Source organism: Scyliorhinus torazame, chromosome 5 (assembly GCF_047496885.1).
Source record: "Scyliorhinus torazame isolate Kashiwa2021f chromosome 5, sScyTor2.1, whole genome shotgun sequence".
Taxonomy (NCBI): Eukaryota; Metazoa; Chordata; class Chondrichthyes; order Carcharhiniformes; family Scyliorhinidae; genus Scyliorhinus; species Scyliorhinus torazame.
Genome location: NC_092711.1, coordinates 77,942,485 through 77,966,745, shown reverse-complemented (window position 1 = coordinate 77,966,745; position 24,261 = coordinate 77,942,485). Strand labels below are relative to the sequence as shown.

Below are 24,261 nucleotides of genomic sequence, written 5' to 3'. Positions count from 1 at the left end.
GCCAATATTAACAGAAACATGTCAAAATAAATCTCTCTTAGTGAATGGGAATGAAATGAGTTCGAGATTGAGAAGCAGAGAGGGAACCCGGGCTCTTTCAGCCCATTGTTCCACACACACACTGCAGAGGGCCAGGCCCATTGTGACATCACTCCGGATACCATCCCCATTAGCTGCGTCAGTGCTGTCACGTGACATAATCAGGCTCATGCCTAACATTGGGGCCCTCTACTGGCGGGTCCTAAGTAATCCATTTTAGGATGATGTCATTGAGTGGAGTGGGAGAGTATATTATATGCAAACATGAGCGTTTGCCAGAAAGCTAAATTTCGGCACAGTGACCACAGTGGTTAGCACTGCTGCCGCACAGCGCCAGACCCAGGTTCCATGCCGGCCTTGGGTGACTTGTGGAGTTTTCACTTTCTCCCCGTGTTTGCGTCGGTTTCCTCCAGATGCTCCAGTTTCCTCCCATAGTCCAAAGATAGAACATAGAATATATAGTAGGAGGCCATTCGGCCTATCAAGTCTGCACCGACACATTCGGCCCATCAGGTCTGCACCGACCCACTTCTGCCCTCACTTCAAGCCTATCCCCGTAACCCAATAACCCCTCCTAACCGTTTTGGACACTAAGGACAATTTATCATGGCCAATCCACCTAACCTGCACGTCTTTGGACTGTAGGAGAAAACCTACACAGACACGGGAGAACGTACAGACTCAGCACAGACACTTACCCAGCGGGGAATCGAACTGGGACCCTGGCGCTGTGAAGCCACAGTGCTAGCCACTTCTGCTACCGTTCTGCCCTCAGGTGTGCAAGTTAGGTGGATTGGCCACGCTAAATTGTCCCGCAGTGTCCAGGGATCTGTAGGTTAGGTTAAAGGTTTATAGGAATAGGGCGGGGAATTGGGCTTGGTGGAGTATTCTTTCAGTGGATCGGTGCAGACTCGATGGCCGAATGGCCTCCTTCTGCACTGTAGGAATTCTATGATTTATTCTATAAATTGGAGCCATTTTGACACAGGTTTTGTCACTGTTGCTGTTTATATCGAAACGTCACCCTAACTCTGGAGTAATTATTGCTGGACCTCTCTGTCCAAATCCAGTGGAAGACAAAGTATAAGGTATGTTAACAAGTTGGAGATAGCGCGGATATTATATATCAGAAGAGTACCAGGAATGAATGGCAGTTTATGAAAACTGACATGTGAATCTTGGATTCTTTTGCTTGTGATAAAAAAGGTAGAATGGAGAATCAATTTATCTCCTCAGAATTTTGCTCTTGTGCTGGAGGGGGTCGCATGTAATTATTTTAATTGGTAGAAGATTCAATGACAAAATCACTTCAATTTCATGTAAAAATGTATAATGAAAGATAAATTTTATTTTTTCCATCGTGATTTCTTATTATCAAAATGAAAAAGGGCGAATATACACAGGAACTTGTCAAAGGGATATTGCCATTAATTGAAAATGGAAGGCAACGTGGAACATGTGAAAGCCGCCAGGTGTCGCACTTTCAAATAGGCCTCATTCCGTTCCCGAAATGTTTGTGATTCTGGGTCTTTCCTGCCCACATACTTGTTTTTGTTTCCTCAGTCGCTTGAACAATAAAAGGTGCAGAATGGGCAGAAACGTCTGATGACTCAGTCGTTGATATTTCCACTCCATCAATTGCGATGGCAGCTGATAGTTTGATCAGCTTTGAGTCTGTGATATTGCTGGACATTGCATTATTGCATTTGCTTCTGTCGGTTTAATCCGATTGTGCTATTGCAAACATTGCTTCCCAGGGCCCAGTTCCGTCGTTGGTTAGGTCAGCAGTTCAGTTCGACTGGATTTTGTATTTCTACTTGAGTCCAAAGATGTGCATGTTAGGCAGATTTCTGGCTCGGAGATTTGGAACATTCCACATGTGGAATTAGCCTCTCTACTCGTCCATCGCACCAATGTAAAGGCATCAAGGTTGACTTCACGTCAGTACAGAAAGAACCACAGCATTTACATTCTGCTAGATACTATCTAATTCCGGTATCGTCACTCTAACTAGCGTTTGCATTGTGTTTTGCGAATACAAACCCCTGTAAAAAAGAGACGAGGACAAAGATTCATGTGTGCTCTAAGGCTGGTCTGATGCTTGTTAACACGGGGTTCCTGCTTTCCACATTTATTCCTGCTAGATATTAACATTTTAAAAATGTTTTAAACGTCTTTCCAACATTGAATGGCACCCAGATCACAGCGAGAACGGGGATCCGCATTCCTGCTGGTCCTGGATTCCAGGGACTATTTTGTCTCAGAAACCTGCAGAACATCCAACAATATCAAGCTCAGAGCATTGGTTGAGGCTGCTCTGACGTCACAACCTATGAAACGAATGATCGGAAGAGCAGGGTTTGCTGGGTCTGATTGATCTGATGTCACCTATTTAAACATGTTTGTCAACGAAAACTGAGGCAGTTGCTGTGCATTCTGCTGATCAGAGCATGCCGAGAAAACACAGACAACTTGATCCTTAATCCCATTCTGCTCAGACCTGCCAAGCCGACGCCATTTATTCCATATAATAGCTGGAATGAAAAAAGATAAGAATCGCTTATCGTCACAAGTAGGCTTCAAATGAAGTTACTATGAAAAGCCCGTAGTCGCCACATTCCGGCGCCTGTTCGGGGAGGCTGGTACGGGAATTGAACCGTGCTGCTGGCCTGCCTTGGTCTGCTTTAAAAGCCACCGATTTAGCCCAGTGTGCTGAACCAGCCCCATGAATTGGCGGAACTGAAAGCCTTCAGAGCTCACTTGTCCTCTCGATGGGCCTTTATACTAGCTGTAGTAGCTCTAATGGCCAGTGAGCAGTTCGGTTAATGGGAGCCACCGCATTGTTAGTAGCACATTAAGAGATATTTCTCTTCACTTCACCCATCTCGCAGAGTGAAACTGTTGAAGGGACAACATTGTGTTTAATTCCTGTTCCCTGTTCGATTCACTGCTGCCCGCCCTGATGTCATGAATTGGAGCAGAAAGGAGCTCTCAGCTGATTGGATCAATACTGGAACAAAGACCCCATGAACTAATTGGGTGAAAACTGATGATTCTGTCAGGAATGAACCGATCGGCACAAATACCAGGTATTACTCACCACGAACTCAACTCATCACAGATACAATTTGAGGTTCAAATCCGCTGCCAGCTCTCTGTAAACATGTGAGATGTTTTTTATTCATTCCTCACAACTGCTGCTCTCTTAACTGGGAAGTTTACAAACTACAAAATCTCCTTCGTGCAGGCAATGTGTTCTGTGTTAACCCTGTTTTCTCTTTATTTCTGCCAGCCGTTAGTGGTTTAGACTCAGTTTCACAGGAACCGGTTTCCACGACACATTTTGAAGGAGGCTTTGCGATAAATAATTTCAGCTATTCGACCGCTGCTGATTCGCATAATTTACAGCTGTACCGCCAGGGCCAGGATATAACCCCCATATTTTTGATCGACATCCCGAAATACGGAGATGTTTTCAGAGCAGAGGCCGTGTGGATTCTCAGCATCTCTCGACACTTCGAAAAGGGAGGGGAATTTCACGATCCGGGAGCTGCGGCTGTCTGTCAGCGCGGTGTATTACTGCGGACTGAGAGACACGGTGACAGCAACCAGAGGGAGCCTCGTGCAAAATCACTGCCGCTGTGTGACAGAGTGAACGGAATAGTGGACTGTGGAGAGATGCATTAATACCAGCAATGAGCAGAGGGACTGGAGAACTGGAGAATGGAGCCACGAGACAGATCCCAGCAGCTCTGAACAGAGGTGTTGGATGTCAGATTTGATTCACTCAATAATGAGCGGTTGAGTGGAAATGTTTAAGGCCTATTTGACAAACTGACATTTTAACATATGTTAAATTGAAAATTTCTCCTGTTGATTGTCATTGTATTTTTTCACCTCTGTTTGATACGACACGAATACAAAACAAATCTGAGAACACACTTTCTTTCATCCCCGCCTCACATTCAGTCTTTTTCGTGATTGAAATGCTCGGAACACCTTCATCACATTCAGCACTTGTATTTCCTTTCTTCAAGGCTGTTTCTTTCAGGTGAATCGAAGGTAAAAATGCCTCTCAGGTCAATTAGGGATCAAGCTGTCTGTGTTTTCTGGTCTCGCTCTGATCAGCAGAATGCACTGCAACCTTCTCAGTTCCCTCAAATAAACATATGTGGTTAAATAGGTGACATCAAACCAATCAGATCCAGCGAACCGAGCTCTTCCGATCATTCGTTCCATATGAAGTGACATCAGAGCAGCCTCAGCCAACACTCTCAGCTTTATCTGGTTGGATATTCTGCAGGTTTCTGAGACAGAATTAGTCCCCGGAATCCAGGACCAGAAGCGATGCGGATCCCCGTTCTCGCTTTGATCTGGGTAACATTCATTGTTAGTAAGACGTTTAGAACGTTAAAAAACGTTCATTTCCATAGGAATAAATTTGGAAAGCAGTACCCTTGTGTTAATCAAGTATCCAATCTGCCTTAGAAAAGACGAGTCTAAGCCCTTGCCTCTTCCTTCCAGGAGTTTATGTTGGCAAAACACAAAGCATACGCGAGTTAGAGTGACGGTACCGGAATTGGAGGATGATATCTATCAGAAAGTTCTGGTTCTTTTCTGTACTGACGGGACGTCAACCTTGATGTCGTTACAATGATCTGATGGGAGTGTGGAGAGGATAATTCCACAGGTTCCAAATCTCGGTGCCAGAAGTCTAAGCACCACCAAATTCTCTAACTGGGAAATCAGGAGAAACCACTTTAGAAAGAGAGTCGGTAGAATGTGGCTCAAATTAACACAAGGAAGAGCTGAGGAGCGGAGTAAAGACATATTTCAAGGTAAACGAGATAAACAGATAAGGGAGAAACGGGCGGAGGGATTTGTTGATACAATGAGATGAGGAGAGATGGAGGATTCTCCTGGGGATTGTAAACACGGACATGAAGCAATTGGGCCGAATGAACTTTCTCGTGCTCTAAATTCTATCTATTTTCATGTTACACCGACGGAATTTTCAACCTCAGTTCAGTTCAGTTACATTTTTAAGCAATGTTTTCCGCTTTCTATGACCGTGTGTTCCAGGTCTGAGCGATGGAGATTCTGTTACTCAGCGGGAATCCTCGCTCACACAGACAGAGGGAGAAGATGTCACTCTAACCTGCACCTATACCGACGATGCTTGAAATGAAATGAAAATCGCTTGTCACAAGTAGGCTTCAAATGAAGTTACTGTGAAAAGCCCCTAGTCGCCACATTCCGGCGCCTGTTCGGGGAGGCTGGAACGGGGAGGCTGGTAAGCTTGAGACTTATTCTGGTACCGTCAGTACCCAGACAGACAGCCTAAGCTTGTGGTCCGGAAGGACACGGGCGGCGGTGCCGAATTGAAGGCGGATTTCGCTCAGGACCGGTTTTCTGATACAGTTCAGCAGTCAGACAAGCTGTACCGATTGACCATCTCGGAGCTGCGGCTGTCTGGCACCGCGGCCTATTACTGTGCACAGAGTCTCACAGTGATGGCAAAGAGGGAAAGTTTCAAACTCAAACTGCCGCAAGTTTCTGGGTCACAGCTGCTGTCTGGTGAGAGCTTGTTTTCACAGCGGCTCAGACACTGAAACGTGAATGGTTTCCTGTGAGCACAGGCCCTGAACACAGTCCACATAAACACCATCTAAAATCATTCACATCGAAGACAGATTCAGTCCAATTATTGCATTTACTGAGAGCAGAATCAGTTGATGCTGATATGAGGATATCTGAGAACTCGTCGCAACCATTGAGGAAACAAACTCTGCATGTGGTCGGCACTATTTATATCCCAGACCGCTGTTCAGGAAACCTCTGAAGGACAAGTAATTTTAGGTTTGTAATATCAGTCTGTAGTGCAAACCAATGCCCATCGGATGAGGAAAATCTTAATAATCATAATAACCCGATTAAACACGTCTGAATGTTAATGTCACTGACATATATTAAAACTGAGAATGCTTAATATGGCTGAAAAAATACATTATTGTTGTTCCCCCTGACATTGCTGTTGTTATCATTGTCCTGATGAGTTCAGGATGAAAACCTTCGACAATTATTTTCAGCAATGCTCACGTCTGTGCTACCAAACAATCAATCCTCAATACAGAAAAAGTACAGGAGTTATTTTCCGGACATGATTAGAAGTTGATGACTAATGGTAAATAAGTAAATTATCCTTAAGGTCAGATTTGGTGTTCCAGGCACCTGGACTAATGGCAACAAAGCCAACTAAATACAAAAGCCAAATGGAAAAGAACATCAGAAAGCGCCAGGAGCGCCCTGGCGAATCTGAACGCACGGGACAAGGCTTTATGCACAAACGAAGTTTTTGTACTTTTGTCCTAAGCACCCCTCAGTGTTATATGCCCGCTACTGCATTTACGCGGTGTGTGTCACTCCTTTAACAAAATATCAAATATTTGCTCAGCATTTTTGTCGCAATATATTTAATTTGGAAACTGGAATAAATGCTCTCAACATATCATAACGTTGTGCTCAGAATGTATTCGATGTAAAATGGAGCAGAGGAAACCTCCCCAGTGCTGCCGGAACAGGCGCCAGAGTGTAGCGACGAGGGGATTTTCACAGTAACTTCATTGCAGTGTTAATGTAAGTCTGCTTGTGACAATAAAGATTATTATTATCTCTTGCTTGTCAATCATTTGGATTTATTTCAAATCAGAAAAATCTGCTGATCGGTTCATAAAGTCCAGCTTTTCCGCCTCAGTCCGCTATTCTCTTTGCCACATTGCGGCAGTGTTTTTGTACGAGGCTCCCTCTGTGTCAATGTGTCTCTCAGTCCGCAATAATACACCGCGCTGTCAGACAGCCGCAGCTTCCGGATAGTGAAATTCCCCTCACTTTTCGAAGTGTTTATTGATGCAGAAAATCGAGACTCCACACCCACTGTTCTGGAGGTAGCTCCATAGTTATGAACGTAGATCAGTAATGTGGGAGCTTTATTCAGGTCCTGACGGTCCAGCTGTAAATAATATGAAGCAGCTGTGGTCGAATAGCTGTAATTAATGGTCACTGAGTCTCCTTCGTATTGTGTCACTGCAAGCGGCTCCTGAGAGACCGAGTCTTCGCCTCTAACCCCTGAAAACAGTTAGAAATAGAGACTTTATTTTTTAATTATCACGATTGTTTCAAGTTAAGGAAATAGATTGCAAACGGAGGGGAGATACATTTAAATGACGATTTCTATGTCGATATCACGAGCAAAGTGAAAATTGTGCAACTTCGGAACTTACCAGTTAAGAGGACTGCAGCTGCGAGGGATGTGTAAAAGGTAACAGTCGACATGTTCACAGAGCTGGTGGTGGATGTGAACAGAGTGAGTTAAAGCTGAATTGTTTCAGATACAACTTGACAAGATGTTGAATCATATTCCACCTCGCTACTGATTGGTTCATTACTGACAGAGTCTAAAGGCGACACCCAATCAGCCCTGAGCTCCTGTGTCCTACATTTCATCAGAACAAAGAGCATGGAATCAGATGAAACTGTTCTCAGAACAATGAATTGAACGGAATAGTTTCAGAGAATAAGAAATAGGAGCCGGAGTGGACCATTGGCTCCTTCACTCGGGCCTGGTCTGTCATTCAGTAAGATCCTGGCTGATCTACCTCACATCCACCCTCCTGCACTATCCACAACTAACTTCTTTGCCTTAATATCCGCAGATCTTTGGAACCCTTCTTGAAGAAACTCAGCGACTGAACAACTACGTTCTCTGTGCTACAGACTAATAATAAAACGAGCATTAAATCAAATGTTGGTTCTTTATCGGGGCTAATCTTTGAGATGGGGCACGGATTGGTAACAGTTCATGTTGTTCTGATAACAGAACCATAACATTTACAGAGCTGCTCGGAGTTCAGTAAATCGGAAAAACAAACATTCAGCACCACAGAAAGAGATCATTCGGGCAAGCTTTCAGTTATAATATTGTTTTATTAATATTAGCAGTTCACAATCCTACTGCCAGATCTGATTCAGTGAAGAGGAGCTGAGAGTGCTTTACCGGTTTTTGTACGGGTTGACTGTGCCTCTGTAACAGTGTGGGGCTCAGAGCACAGAGATACACGGCGGAGTCAGAGACACGGACGCCGGTGATATTTAATGGAACGGTTTTCTTGTCTTTGTCCAAATCAGCAGAAAATCGGTCAGAAAATTCTGGTGACTTATCGCCCTGTTCCTTGCCGAACATTTTCAGTAAATATCTCGGAGCTTTCCCGGGATACTGGACGTACCAGAAGAGAGTTGGCGTGGAGTATTGTGCTTTGTAACTGCAGTTCAATATTACCGTCTGTTCTTCCTGAACCGTTAATTCAGGCGGCTCCTGGGAAACGGAATCTTTGCCACTGGTTCCTGTAACAACATAGAGAATGTGTCAGAAATCTGTGAGTAAATATAACGCATGAAACACACACTGAGGATTTGAGCTCAGACTCACCGGGCAGCAAGACCATTATTATCAATAAAGCACACAGGGAGCACATGGTTCCTGATTGGACAGTAAACAGCGACACTGTTTGAAATATGTTGCTGCTTCTTGTCTCATATCACAGAGTAAACTCTGATCAGAGGCCGGCTTCACTGGTTGGGAAATTGAGGGGCGTTCTTCCGTGCTACGATTGGCTCGTCTCGCAACTTTTACGTCAGCTGTGGACCAGCCTCTGTTAGTTGAGGACGAAACACAGCTAAGTCTGTCCAATCAGATTCCACCCCTGGTTGTGTTTTTCAGTTTTGTTCCCTTTTTCTGTCTCATATTATCCGTCATTTTGGCTTTTTCTGGGTGTAACTCGCTTTTCTTCGAATTAATGTTTGTCTATTTGTTTCGATAGATCTTTATCTCGAATCAAGGCGAAAGGTGAAAGGAATCATTTTAATTCAGCCGAATGCACAAGAATTAACGAGTGCCACCCAGAGCATGAGCATCGTTAATAGTTACTGTTTTGAGGAAACCAGGGATAAATAGTCGCTATTTATAATCTCTACACCGAGATGCGGTTCCACTAGGGTTAGCTTTGTAAAGTACTGATTTCAGTCATTATTTTTACGACAGGATCTTTACAATGTGATAACTCTGACTGTGCCATTAGCTCACATTTCAAAGATGTCCACTGACAAATAGGCACCAGTCCCAGAACTTTTGAAAGTACAGCTTTATGACGTCTTCGCCAATTCACCAACCCTGCACATCTTTGGGTTGTTGGAGTGAGACCCACGCAAACACGGGGAGAATGTACAAACTACACACAGCCAGCGACCTGGGGCCGGATTGAACCGAGGTCCTCAATGCCATGTGACAGCAGTGCTAACCACTGCGCTTCCGCGCCACCCTGTGTTTATACTGAGTTGATACAATTTGCTATTTTCTGCAAGATTATGTGGAATCTCCCATCTAGGCACCACATAGATATTACCGATCGTGAATTATATTATGGCCCATGAGTCCTAATATGTTAATCCGGTTTGATGAGCATTATAACTACTCACTGTGCCACAGCGCCGCCAGTATTACCAGAAACATCTCTAACTGAGTCTCTCTCAGTGAATTGGACTGGACTGAGTCAGAGATTGGAAGGAGAGAGCGAGCCCGGGCTCTGGTCAGCTCAGTACAGTGCGGGGGTGGTGGAGGAGGAGGTCTACTGTGATCTCACTCACCTCCCATCCCACCGGCTTGGCCGATACCATCAAGTGAGTTTGTGACGCCCGTGCCGTAATTTGGCGCCCTCTGCTGCCGGATTCTGTTTACTTCGCGTCAGAATTCGGCTGTTGAGTGCATTCAGAGTTACTGCAATGCATATCAGGGCGGGAAACCTAGCCAGAAATCTAAATTTCGTCTGCTACTGTTGTTGTTACTGTTGGTGTTTTTAATCAGAAAATGATACTTAATTTGTGCAAATGACCTGGAGTTCTCTGTTTAGCCCTGGGACGACAAAGTCGAAAGAATGCTAAGAATTTGGAGGACAGGCGGAGGTTATAAATCAGATTGATAACAGGGCTGAACAGACTAGTTTTGTTTATTTTGATCACAACGAAGCTACAAAAGCGAGTCAATGGATGCTCTCAGGATTTTATTTTTAGCAGTGACCAGATTACACAGAATTGTTTGAATTAGCTGAAAGTTCAACGTCCGAGAAAGAAGTAGGTGAATGATATTTCAAGTTGCGGTTGTTTGTGGGAGATAATGAAGCGTTATAGACGGTTTTGAATGGATCAGTACAAAGGCAGTTCAGAATTAACGCGGGACAGTCTAGCAGCCGCGCGCGAGACACAGGCGGTGCTCGAACCACGAATTTTGGTTTATAAGACAAACGCTTTTCCTCTTGGCCACCGCACCGAGTGCAGTAAATAGTATTAATTGTACTGTGATTTGATACCATTTGGCGTCTGGCGCCGAAATTGACGAGGGAAGAAGAATCAATAGAACATGTCAACAGGGAGGAGCTTGAGAACGGAAAACAACACGGGGGTAAAATGCAGGGTAAAAAGGGCAATAGAAAAACCTCTTTCAAATAGGCGTATATAGTGTCAGTTGAATCTGGCCCCTTACCGCCCCTCCGACACGATATTGTTCTCAGTGAGGTGAGCAGTGAGCAGGTGCAGGATGGTCAAAGGCGGCTGGATGCTCAACTGTCGCTATTTCCGCTCCATCACTTGTGACTGAAGCTGATAATCGCCGCACACATTTTCAGCTTTGGGTCTGCGGTGTCCCCGGTCACAGTTTCCGTTTGTTGGTCTCACTCCAACATCATTGTGATGCTATAGACTCTTGTGTTTGGTTGGATCAGCGGTGCAGTGGGACCTGAATCTGGATTTCTGCTCTGACAGATAATTGCCTGCCCTGAAGAGCGATTGATTCGGAACTATCGCGGGGAACCGCTTCGCCGATCACCTCGTTATGATCTCGAGACTCAGTATTTTCTTCACGGCAAAACCCCCATTCGCCACTCACTGTGTACCCAGATTATATTGTTCATTAACTTACGATGATGATTCTGCGGATGACCGTTTTTGTTGGCCTTTGACAAGGTCCCTCATGGTAGACTAGTACAAAAGGTGAAGTCACACGGGATCAGGGGTGAGCTGGCAAGGTGGATACAGAACTGGCTAGGTCATAGAAGGCAGAGGGTAGCAATGGAAGGATGCTTTTCTAATTGGAGGGCTGTGACCAGTGGTGTTCCACAGGGATCAGTGCTGGGACCTTTGCTCTTTTTAGTATATATAAATGATTTGGAGGAAAATGTAACTGGTCTGATTAGTAAGTTTGCAGACGACACAAAGGTTGGTGGAATTGTGGATAGCGATGAGGACTGTCAGAGGATACAGCAGGATTTAGATTGTCTGGAGACTTGGGCGGAGAGATGGCAGATGGAGTTTAATCCGGACAAATGTGAGGTAATGCATTTTGGAAGGTCTAATGCAGGTAGGGAATATACAGTGAATGGTAGAACCCTCAAGAGTATTGAAAGTCAAAGAGATCTAGGAGTACAGGTCCACAGGTCATTGAAAGGGGCAACACAGGTGGAGAAGGTAGTCAAGAAGGCATACGGCATGCTTGCCTTCATTGGCCGGGGCATTGAGTATAAGAATCGGCAAGTCATGTTGCAGCTGTATAGAACCTTAGTTAGGCCACACTTGGAGTATAGTGTTCAATTCTGGTCGCCACACTACCAGAAGGATGTGGAGGCTTTAGAGAGGGTGCAGAAGAGATTTACCACAATGTTGCCTGGTATGGAGGGCATTAGCTATGAGGAGCGGTTGAATAAACTCGGTTTGTTCTCACTGGAACGAAGGAGGTTGAGGGGAGACCTGATAGAGGTCTACAAAATTATGAGAGTCATAGACAGAGTGGATAGTCAGAGGCTTTTCCCCAGGGTAGAGGGGTCAATTACTAGGTGGCATAGGTTTAAGGTGAGAGGGGCAAGATTTAGTGTAGATGTACGAGGCAAGTTTTTTACGCAGAGGGTAGTGTGTGCCTGGAACTCGCTACCGGAGGAGGTGGTGGAAGCAGGGACGATAGTGTCATTTAAGGGGCATCTTGACAAATACATGAATAGGATGGGAATAGAGGGATACGGACCCAGGAAGTGTAGAAGATTGTAGTTTAGTCGGGCAGCATGGTCGGCACGGGCCTGGAGGGCCGAAGGGCCTGTTCCTGTGCTGTACATTTCTTTGTTCTTTGTTGTTCTTTTGACATGAGGCTGATTTTGAATTTTGAAATTATTATAATTTTCTGTTCGTAAATTATTATAATTTTCCGAACTTTTGTGAGTCGAGGAGTTATCAGAGTCCCATGAATTTTACAGCACTCACCATGGACAGCACCACTCGCTCACCCCCTCGCTTATCTGGGCGACTGCATAACAGAAAGCAAAACGAGTCAACACATATTTGATGTATTTTCGATCGGAAATCGATGTTCCACTGAAGTCTAAAAAAGCATGCTCCTTTCTGGTAATTTAGTGGTGTTGCTTCCTGAGACTCTCATTGAATAGTAAATGTGCAGTCTATGTATTCATAACTACAGCAGATCAGTCCATTCTGTCTTCAGTTACAGGAACTAGTGGCTCAGATGCAGTAGTCTTAGACCCACCTAACTTAATGGTCCTGGAAGATTTGATTATCCCCACATCTGAGAGCTTGCATTACTTCTGCTCGGTAGTGATATTCCAAGCTTAAATTTATTGTGCATGGCGACATGCAGATTAATCTCACGAATCCCAAATGTCCCCTTTATTGACCTGTACAAGGACAGAGACCGCAAAATAATGTGTTTTTCTGAATCGAGATCAAACCATCCCCCAGAGCAAGGGCAGGAACGCAACATTAGTAGAATTGAAAATACTCTTTGAGGTTTTTGTACATGGTTGTAGCTGCTTTGTGACACTGTTCTCAATGCACAGTAATAGACCGCCCCGCCCTCCACACTGAGTGCGTTTATATTGGTATAACCATTCTTTTTACACTTGTTGGCAGCCGCCAGATATCGTCCTGAGATCTCCTCTTTCTTCATCGCCAATATGTTAATGATGATCAATTTCGGCGGCTGTGCCGGTTTTTGCTGATACCAGAGCATGCGGTACATAGTCGGGCCTGTATATCCGCAATCTAAACGCACGGAACCCCTTTCTGATGCGATATTGTCACCGGTGACTGGATTACTGGGTCTGCGCATAGTCCGCCTGCGAAAGTAGAGGAATGAAACATAAGAACATAAGAACATAAGAACTAGGAGCAGGCCCCATCTGGCCCCTCGAGCCTGCTCCACCATTCAATGAGATCATGGCTGATCTTTTGTGGACTCAGCTCCACTTTCCGGCCCGAACACCATAACCCTTAAACCCTTTATTCTTCAAAAAAACTATCTATCTTTATCTTAAATACATTTAATGAAGGAGCCTCTACTGCTTCGCTGGGCAAGGAATTCCATAGATTCACACCCCTTTGGGTGAAGACGTTCCTCCTAAACTCAGTCCTAAATCTACTTCCCCTTATTTTGAGGCTATGCCCCCTCGTTCTGCTTTCACCCACCAGTGGAAACAACCTTCCCGCATCTATCCTATCTATTCCCTTCATAATTTTATATGTTTCTATAAGATCCCCCCTCATCCTTCTAAATTCTAATCTATCAAGGGTTAATCAAAATTCCCGAGACTCTGAGAGTGAGTTGTCCATCTGAGAAACACGCGGTTGGGGGACCGGCGAATCCAGCCCACAATCCAGAACTTACTATGCAAGAGCGCCGCCAGTATTAACAGAGGCATGCCTGACTGAATCTCTCTGTGTGAATGGGAATGGGATGAAGCAGAGATTGAGAGGAGAGAGGGAACCCGGGTTCTGTTCAGCTCATTGTTCCACCCACACACTGCATCAGTGCTATTGTTACATCACTCAGGATACCATCTCCATTGGCATTGTCAGTGCTATCACGTGACTTCACCATGCCCATGCTTGGCAATAGCACCCTCTACTGGCGGGTGCGTAGTAAAACATTTTAGGATGAGGTCAATTAGTCGATTCGGTGAGTATTTTATCTGCAGGCATGAGCGGTTTCCAGAAAGCTAAATTTCAGCGAGGTGGCAGAGTGGTTAGAACTGCTGCCTCACAGCGCCAGGGACCAATGTTCACTTCCAGCCTTGGGTTGCTGAACAAATGCTTCAGCTCAAGAGAAGTTCTATTTCTTCTGGTCTTGTAAATTGAGACATCAGTTTTAAAGAAACAGACGTGTTCTTGTAAGAAGTGACAGGGCCCCTCAGCCGAACAATGAGAAGCTGCAGCAAGGCAGTTTAGTTGAACGTGGCACAGGTCCGTTGGCTCCTGTATGGGCAGCTGTTTCTGTAGTGCAGTGGTTATCACATTCGCCTTACACGCGAAAGGTCCCCGGTTCGATACCGGCCAGAAACAGTAACAACAAATCTAGTTTAGCTTGTTGCTGAATATTACCTCAATCTCGTAACTGATCTTCATCATCGAGGAATACCAAAAGCCATGCACGGCTATGGGCCAGTGGCGCAATGGATAACGCTACTGGCTACGCGTTAAGCGATTCCCGGTTCGACTCCTGGCTGGCTCGGAGTTTAAAATTTTGGAGTCCCCTTTAGTTCAGTGGGTGGGACAGCTGCTTCTTGATGCAGAGCATGTCGTATCGGCTGTGGTTATTTATGAAAGGCCTAACCTCTCAATTTAACTTCAACTTCAAACAAAAACAGATAATACTGGCCAATATCAGCAGGACTGACAGCCTCTGTGGAGAGTGATGGCAGCTGTCGTTCCGAGTCTGGGTGACTCTTTGTCGAAGCTGGACAACTGGATCTTTGGTCAGATTTAGACTGGCGGTGTGTGTGTGGGGGAAGGGAGGGAGCATAAAGCAGTGGGCCTCGATAGACGGCCAGCGATAGGTGGAGAATAACAAAAATGTGTTGGACAGAAAGAAAAAGGGAATGTAAATGGTTGTAATCAAAGTTAAGAACGGTGCTGATCGAGGCGATTGGGAGATTAGAATGTGTTAATTGCAGAGGACAATAAGGTACACGGGGCCGAATTCCCAAGAGCGATGGGATGGGCTCGGGGGATGGTGGTGGGGGACAATGGTGGGGGAAAACATATCAATGGAAGCAATGAAAATAAGTTGATGGAAATACACATGTGGTGAAGGGGGAGGAGGGATTTCAGTCCGAAGTTGTTGAACTGACTGTTAAATCCACAAGGCTGTTCCATGCCTAATCGGAGGACGAGGGGCTGTTCCTCGGCTTTGTGCTGAGCTACTTGGGAACATTGGAACAGGCCAAGATGGGACACGTGGACATGAAAGCAGGACGGTGAGTTGAAATAGCGACAGGAGGGTCTGCCTCCAGCTTGTGGATGGAGCGAAGGTGTTTTGCAAAGCGGTCCCCCAGTCGGCATTTAGTCTCTTCAATGTAGAGTAGGCCGCATTAAGAGCAGCAAATGGAATAGGCCAGATTGAAGGATGTCTTATAGTAATGTGAACTCAAAAGGACAGACACAAACGATACTGTAACTGACTTAGAGGAAATTCCAGAGACTTAACTGAATCAGCGTTCGGAAAGAAAAAACGGTCTTTCTGATGGAGAAACAGGAAAAGCCACTGTGGGAATCCAGGCTCAGGGCGGATTTGCTGTCACCCCTCCTTTCTTATACATGAACGGTACTTAGGCTGCAGCATGTTACACACCAAAACACAAAGAGGTCAAATATAAGAAACACATAATTCTCAATCCTAAAACTCAACTTAAGCATTGAATAAGGAAACAAGTATTGTGTAAAGTTGGTTGTTTTTTACTGCAGGAATTTAAGAATGCTGCATTAATAATTGAAGCGAGCATTTCGCCGTGAGAGATTTGCTGAACAAATGCTTCCGTTCAATAGAGGTTCTATTTCTTCTGGCTTGTAAGTTTAGACACCTGTTTTAAAGAAACAGACGTGTTCTTGTAAGATGTGGCATGGCGTATCAGCCGAACCATGAGAAGCTGCAGCAGGCAGTTCAGTTGAACGTGGCACAGGTCCTTTGGCTTCTGCATTGCCAGCTGTTTCTGTAGTGTAGTGGTCATCACATTTGCCTTAAACGCGAATGGTTCCCGGTTCGAAACTGGCAGAAGCACCTCGTGTTTCAAGTTTAGTCTGTTCCTGAACGTTACCACAACTCGTAACTAATCTTCATCATCGAGGAATAGCAGAAGCCTAGCACTGCTGAGGGCCAGTGGCGCAATGGACAACGCGTCTGACTCCGAATCAGAAGATTCAGGAGATTCCAGGTTCGACTCCTGGCTGGCTTTCGGCCTGCGCTTTAACTCAGTGGGTGGGACAGCTGGTTCTTGATGCTGGGCAAAGTGAGCAGAACATCTTCAATTCTCGTATCGGCTGTGGTTATTTACGAAATAATCTCAATTTAACTTCCACTTCAAGCAAAACATAACTTATCTTCAGGTCTGTAAAGTTCGATTCCTGATTGTTTTATAAGTTGAGACATCGGTTTAAAATAAACGGCTGTCTTCTTGTAATAAGTGACATGGCCTCTCAGCCGAACCATGAGAAGCTGCAGCAAGACAGTGAGGTTGAACATTGCACACGTCCATTGATTGCTGTATTGCCAGCGGTTTCTGTAGTGTAGTGGTTATCACATTCGCTTAACACCCGGAAAGTCTCTGGTTCGAAACCGGACTGAAACATGTAGTGCGTCTAGTTTTGTCTTGCTAAATATTACCTCAATCTCATATCAACCTCAACATCGTAACTGGTCTTCATCATCGAGGAATAGTAAAAGCTATGTACTGCTATGGCGCAATGGAGAGAATATTGCAACGAGTCAGGCGGCATTTGTCGACAGGACAACAAAGCTCGTCATTCACCATCACCTTTCATTAAAACCGGGATAGGTTAGAAATGTCGGACGTTTTAACCAAGTGAAATCCCGGAGGGAGCAAACAGAACAGGAAAAGGCTCAGATAGAGGGCAAGTCGGGAGAGATTAAAGGCGAAAAGGCCTTGGGTCCCTGGCCACAGGCTGAGGTTAGCATCGAATCAGAGAATAATTACACCACAGAATGAGGCCATTCGGGCTGCCGTGTCTGTGCCAGCTCTCTGTCAGAACAATGGAAGAAACAAAGAAACAAAAGATGTGTCTGGAGGAGCTGTCAATGGCAGATTGATTAACAACTGTCGCCCGGACACAAAGAACAAGTGGAAACAAGATTCAATCCCTAATCTGCGATGTAAGGACACACAGAATGGAGGCAGCATTTACAGTGTGAGACTGTTGCACACACTATGAGTGTGAAAGCTGTATTGAGCCCAGTGGAAAGATGCGCAGCTGTTCCTCGAGTGTTTGTTGAGCTTCTTTGGAACTATTCAGGAGGCCGAGGTCCGGGAGGTCAGCGTTAAGATCCAGCTCTCCAGTCAGCTCAATTCTCCACTTTGGCTCTGTGGATTAGATGGGCCACGTCCCTGTGAAGTTAACGCAGATCTGGAGCATCGATTCTATCCAAACGCACTCCAGCTCAGACACTGTCTCCCTCGAGCATCACCTGTGGGGAGAGAAACGACGGAAACATCCCGTGTCCTGAGAAATCTTTTTCAGAGTGGGCCAATGTAAATCAACTCCGCCGTCAGCATCGCAAACAATTCATAATGTCTGACCTGGAGTGAAGGGCTTGTCCTGGATTTAAATCCACGACCGCTCGCATGGGCATTGACTGAAAATCCGTAAACGAAAACCATACCTGGAGACCAAAGAGCACAAATTTAAGACTGAGCTTAAAATATAACTTATGCTATGTTCGATATAATTTCTGCATCTCATGGTTTTATATGTCGAAACATCTTTTTTTTGTAAAGAAACAGCTGCCGTCTTGTAATAAGTGGCCTGGCCTCTAAGCCTCACCATGCGGATCTGCAGCAACACAGTGAGGTTGTACATTGTGCACTTCTGGTAATTGCCAGCTGTTTCTGTAGTGTAGTTATCAATTCCCCTAACATGCGAAATGTCCCCGGGTCGATACCGGGTAGAAACATCAAGTGCTTCTCATGTTGTGTGCTTTTGTTCCCCGATCTCGTATGTTCGAGGATTATGAGGTTGAGTCTCTCATGAGCCACTAAAATAAATTCCACATTAAGTCACAAGTACTGAATTTTCGACAGGCAATGAGAAGAAAAGGATCTTCCGATTTTGGATATTCGGAGCTAGTTCATCCACAACAGAATTTCATGCATTTACAAATGCAGATGAACATACTTATTCACCATCTCAAACATGTCTAAATGAACGACAAATGCAACTTACTGAGGATGCTTCATTCTGAAACAAGAACAGAAAATACTGGACAATCTCAGCAGGTCTGACAGCATCTGTGAAGCGAGATGGCAGCTGTAGTTCCGGGTCTGGGTGACGCTTTGTCAAAGCTGGAGAACTGGAAATGGGGTCAGATTCAGACTATTGTGGATGGGCGGGGGGTGGGGTGCCCTATTGGGCCTCGATAGAGTGGTCAGCAATAGGTGGAAAATGACGAAAATGCCTCGGACACAAATAAAAAAGGAATGTAAATGAGGCTAATCAAGGCCAAGGAAGGTGCTGATAGTGGCGCAACAAGAGATCAGAATGTGTTAATAGCAGAACAAAGTAAGCAGTGTGTCAGAGGACAATTGGCAACAGGGATCAGATTGCTCAAGTAGGATGGTATGGGCTGGGGGAGGGGGGCAATGCTGAGGGTAAAACATATCAATGGAAGGAATGAAAATAAGTTGATATAAATAAACATATGGTGGAGGGGGAAGAGAGATTACACAGTCTGAATTTGTTGAACTGAATAAAATGAAAGGGACAGAGAGCTGCCTGAATACACCAGAATTAGTCAACAGAGATAAGTGAATGTCCACTCATAGACAAGCTTTTCGAAAATGTCTCGATTTTCTCGGGAACGTATTGGTTCCCTGCAGTGTGAGCTCAGCTTCTCAAAGAAAGTGTGAATGAATCCCGCCGTCTGCGCCGCAAAGAAATGAAGAAAGCATGTCGCTTGACCAACAGAAAAGCTTAGCAACGGGCTCGCCGAGGATTTGAACCCGGGACCTCTCGCAAATTTCGACACCAAGACACCCAAAGCGAGAATCACACCCCTAGACCAACGAGCCTTCGAAACCAACGGAAGCACACTGTCATTGCCATCGAAAGTCGATCTAACATCTGCGGAGAAAGCGGAAAATACTGGAACAACTCAGGGAGTCAGGCGGCATTTGACGACAGGACAACAAAGTTCATCTTTCACCATCACTTTTCTTTAAAACCGGGACAGGTTAGAAATGTAGGACGTTTTAACCAAGTGAAATCCCGGAGGAAGCAAACAGAACAACAGGAAAGGTCTCTGATAGGGGGCAAGTCAGGAGAGATTCAATGAGAAAAGGCCTTGGCTTCCTTGGCCACAGGGTGAGGTTAGCTTCGAATCAGAGAATAATTACACCACAGAATGAGGCCATTCGGGCTGCCGTGTCCGTGCCAGCTCTCTGTCAGAGCAATGGAAGAAACAAATAAACAAAAGATGTGTCTGGAGGAGCTGTCAATGGCAGATTGATCAACAACTGCCGCCCGGACACAAAGAACAAGTGCAACAAACAATTCATAACATCTGACCTGGCGTAAAGGGCGTGTTTTGGATTTGATACCTTGACAGCTCGCGTGCTCGTTGACTGAAAATTCGTATGCGAGAACCACCTCTCCAGATAAATGAGCCCACATTTAACGTCCCGCTTCAAGCAAAATGTAACTTATGTTTGATGCAAAGCAGCTCAGACATCTCTGACGCCAGATAAAAATATTGAAAAGAAAACTCCGCAGGTCAGCATCTGTGGACACAAATCTCCAGGAAAATATCCGCTCCACGTTGCCAACTGGACAGTTTGGAACTGGGGCTCTTTTGTTCTTAAAGTACACATGTTACCCGTTACTCTACATGAACAATTCCAAATATGAAGCTGAATGAAGTAGGATATCAATCGATGCAATCTCATCGCAGTTCAGTGGCTGCTGACAGAGGAAGGGGGAAATCGACCCAGGGAGACGTGGAACCGAGTCTCAGCACAGGTCTGGTGAAACTCTTCCTTTCTTATTCAGCCGGGAAAGAAGAATGTGAAAGATGCCAGGAGGTTTTCTGAAAGAAGAGCCGGGAAGTTCTCCCCGCTGTCCTGGTCAATGTTTATCCCCCAATCACTGTCACTGTGAAAATGGAAACTCCAGTGGATGGAAATCCAGTGAACAGTTCCAGGAAAAATTTACATCTCCACTGTGAGTGTGGTGGAGCCTTTCTCACCGCCCACAGATATTTTAAATACTTGTACACCTCCTCCATCTGATAATATGGTGACCAGATTCTCGGGAGTTTGACTGGAGCTGCCTGTAATTAAATACAAATTAAATCCTATAAACTAGAACGTTGAGCGGAGGAGAAATGATTTGTCCAGTAGTACCGGGATACCCCCACTGCTGGAATGAAGTGAAATGCGCTTATTGTCACAAGTAGCTTTCAAATGAAGTTACTGTGAATAGCCCCTTGTCGTCATATTCCGGCGCCTGTTCGGGGAGGCTGGTAGGGAAATTGAACCGTGCTGCTGGCTTTGGTTTGCTTTACAAGCCAGCTATTTAGCCCACTGTGTTAACCCAGTCCCTATGACTCCCAGTGACAAGGAACAGGTGTTAATACAAGAAAAATATTAACATAATAATATATAATTAAAATCCGTCCATCCATCTAGTGTTTTATGGACATTCCTTCGGGCTATCACACACAGAAGCCCAAATCGCAGAGGATAAATGTATCTATTAAATTTCCAACTTTATCGTCAGAACGAGAACATGTGTCCCACTGTCGGATCTCATGTGCATTCTACTGGAAATAATGAAGTTAAGATTCGTTTCCTTGTCATTCTGAATACACCCAGGAATATCACCATTTTCACTGTGAAGGGCGGCAGTGCACTGACCACGTGGTATATTACTGTGTGCTGAGGTCAACACACTGAGAAAGGCCCCGGGACAACTCGCCCCATTACCGGTTTCTGTAAGATCATTTAAAAGGTGATTCATTAAAGCCAATCAGCAGGTGGCGCATCAGGCAGTAGATTCTCACCATCTGTCATGTTGCAGGAGCCAATCGTGACTGACGTTTTCACGTTTTCCGGTAAAATTGAGGCGCACCAATGAACGTCCCTGTCGAGTTCCGGAAATGAGAAAATTAGCCCACTGTTTTTGGCAGTGCTGCACACAAAAGGAGCATAACATGTTTTAATTCCCCGGGAGCCTACTGAATTTTGACCATTAGGGGCAGAGAAAAAATGCATCCCATGACAGGTAAGATAAAGCTCTCCCCCCTCTTCAGCGGACCGGGTTGTGCAGTGGGCCCAGCCTGCGTGATATTAGCTGTCAGTTTACTCTGAGTTTTCCATGCGCTGTGCATTTCCACAGTGTAAACACAAACTGCAAACAAGCATTACTCGTTCATGGAAACCAAATATCAATATTCAAAGCAAGTTGTTTTCCCCTTGAGCAATTTTTTCTACCTTTGGTATTTAGAATCTCAAAAGTAACAACGAGCTTTTTACATCTCTTCGCTCATATTGTATCCAACAATCTCTCTTGTAATCTATATTTTTCTGCCAAATTACGGTCTACATATGTCCCCGTTTCACCGTTTTCCTCCATGCTTCTCGCCCAATTATTTATTGGCATCTATCTATCTCAAAGGTAATAATTCACGATTACTCTAGCTGTCTTATTCTGCAAATCTGTGTAACTCCATTAAATTAATCGTTTGCTCTTTATCCATGTGTCTATCGAACAACGTGTCTATATATTTAAATCATCCATCAAGCTGCTGTCATGGGAATGTCACTTTAAGAAATGTTTGGCTCCTCATGTTACTGCAGTGATGCCAGAGTGCGGGTGGAGCTGAGCTCTGGCTCTGGTTTTAGTTTCACTTTGAGAAAAGTTTGGGTGTGTCTGTTTTTTTTGGTTCTGTTTCAGTGTTGGAGCTGAAGCCAGACAAATCAGGCGTAATGTTGTTCTCTCTGCCATGAAAAGACTATCTCTTGATTATTTGGTGAATTCAGAATTATAAATGTTCTCAGCAGTGAATGTAAACCTGATGTGCTCCTGTTAAAAGGTGTTTCTTTTGTCTTCTGGATGTTGTTTGGGAATTTATTATCGAGTCTGCACCGGCTGCTGGAAAGAGCACCCTACCCAAGGTCAACACCTCCACCCTATCCCCACAACCCCACCCAAGACTAAGGGCAATTTTGGACACTAAAGGGCAATTTATCACGGCCAATCCACCTAACCTGCACATCTTTCAACTGTGGGAGGAAACCGGAGCACCCGGTGTGGAAACCCACACACACATGGGGAGGACGTGCAGACTCCACACAGACAGTGACCCAAGCCAGAATCGAACCCGGGACCCTGAAGCTGTGAAGCAATTGTGCTATCCACAATGCTACCGTGCTGCGGCTGACCTTAAGAACAAATTAATCAACACTATATAATTCTACCGTCATCCATGTACCTATCCAATAGCTGCTTGAAGGTCCCTAATGTTCAGAGACCTCTGTGCTGTATACAGTTAACCATTTACTTTTTCTCAATAATCCCCTTTCTTGTTATACAATAAATTTTATGATATGATAATCTATGATTACTTAGTGTTGTATTCTTTGGGGGTTGTATTTGAATTAATGGTAGCTAAGATGTTCACTGTATGTTTTAAAAAGTTCCGTAAAAACCCAAGTTCCACACACATGAGTGCGGCCTCAACCGGGACCTGGGATTCATGTCGCATTACATTCATCCCCCACCATCTGGCCTGCGAAATCCTACCAACTGTCCTGGCTTGATACAATTCACACCTCTTTAACCTGGGGTTACCCCATCTCTGGATCTGTAAAGATTTAATCACCTGCTAATGCTCGCATTCCAAGCATTGTCTGGCATCTTTGAATCTGTCTATATATATGTTTCTGGAACATACCTCTTCATTCACCTGAGGAAGGAGCAGCGCTCCGAAAGCTAGTGACATCGAAACAAACCTGTTGGAATTTAACCTGGTGTCGTGAGACTTCGTACTGTTTTAAAAAGGTTAACTTGAGTTCATAGAATAAACATTGTTTTGCTTTAAAAAATATGTTTCCATTTCTGCTGTACCACATCTGTAGAGTGGGCCCTGTGCTCCCCATTCCACAATCTAGTAAAAGTTGTGGGTCAGGTAAACTCCATGATACACTTTGGGGTTTTCTAAGCCCTTGCCCATCCATGTATCAGTAAGGGAGAGACAAGGCGAGAGGGAGAAAGAGCGACAGGGAGAGAGAGAGAGAAATTACCTCCTTATGCTCGTGCCCCCATCGCCTTCCACCCCACGCCTTTAAGTGTTTTAAAAAAACCTCAAGCTATTGACCACATGGTTAGTATCCAGCGCTGCAATCAATTTTTACATTTTACATCATAGCGGTCTTCTGAAACTTGTTGAACGTTTTGCTAAGTTGTAGAGGCTGCAGGAATCATAGATGCAAGTATTTGCGAGACAAGAAATTAATTCCCATGTGGTTTGATTCAGATGTTTCTAGTTTGCTTGGGAACAGCGGAGAGACATCATCGGTTACACATAAAAGTACAGGTTTTATTGACAATCGATCTAACAATTACAAATACTACATTCAAAGATTGATACAGCATTTCCGAGTAAATGCCGACAGGCCATGGAACAAACAGGCAATGAGGTTTAGCATCAATGTTGTCAATTTGGTTGTATTTCTCCTTGAAGAAGTGGCCTGCCCGAACAGGCGCCGGAATGTGGCGACTAGCGGCATTTCACAGTAACTTCATTGAAGCCTACTTGTGACAATAAGTGATTATTATTATTAATGAACTATTCACTTTGACCATATGGGTGTGGCTGCAGAGAGAATATAAAATATCATCCAACAGGTAAAAGAAAATAAACGACTCAACTCCTACTCTAACCCTAATGGCATACACTCTATCCCTATATTTGTTACAAGATAGACTCAGTGACCACCCTATCCCATAGCTGTGTATCAATTCTACTCTTAGTTGACTTCCCACACTATCTGAAGCACGTTAATCCGATGTAATCTCACACAATATTATACACTCAGAGCTCGTTATGAATGC

At 44.7% G+C, this 24,261-nt stretch overlaps 1 protein-coding gene and 2 non-coding genes across 3 annotated transcripts in view; all 3 read left to right on the top strand.

Annotated features, from left to right (window-relative positions):
* Window positions 1-24,261, top strand: part of LOC140421423 (uncharacterized) — a 307,993-nt gene that overhangs the window by 54,803 nt on the left and 228,929 nt on the right. The window lies entirely within an intron of this gene.
* Window positions 14,412-14,484, top strand: trnav-uac (transfer RNA valine (anticodon UAC)). Its single transcript has one exon. It is a non-coding gene; the product is annotated as a tRNA-Val (tRNA).
* On the top strand, window positions 16,292-16,373 carry trnar-ccg (transfer RNA arginine (anticodon CCG)). Its single transcript has one exon. It is a non-coding gene; the product is annotated as a tRNA-Arg (tRNA).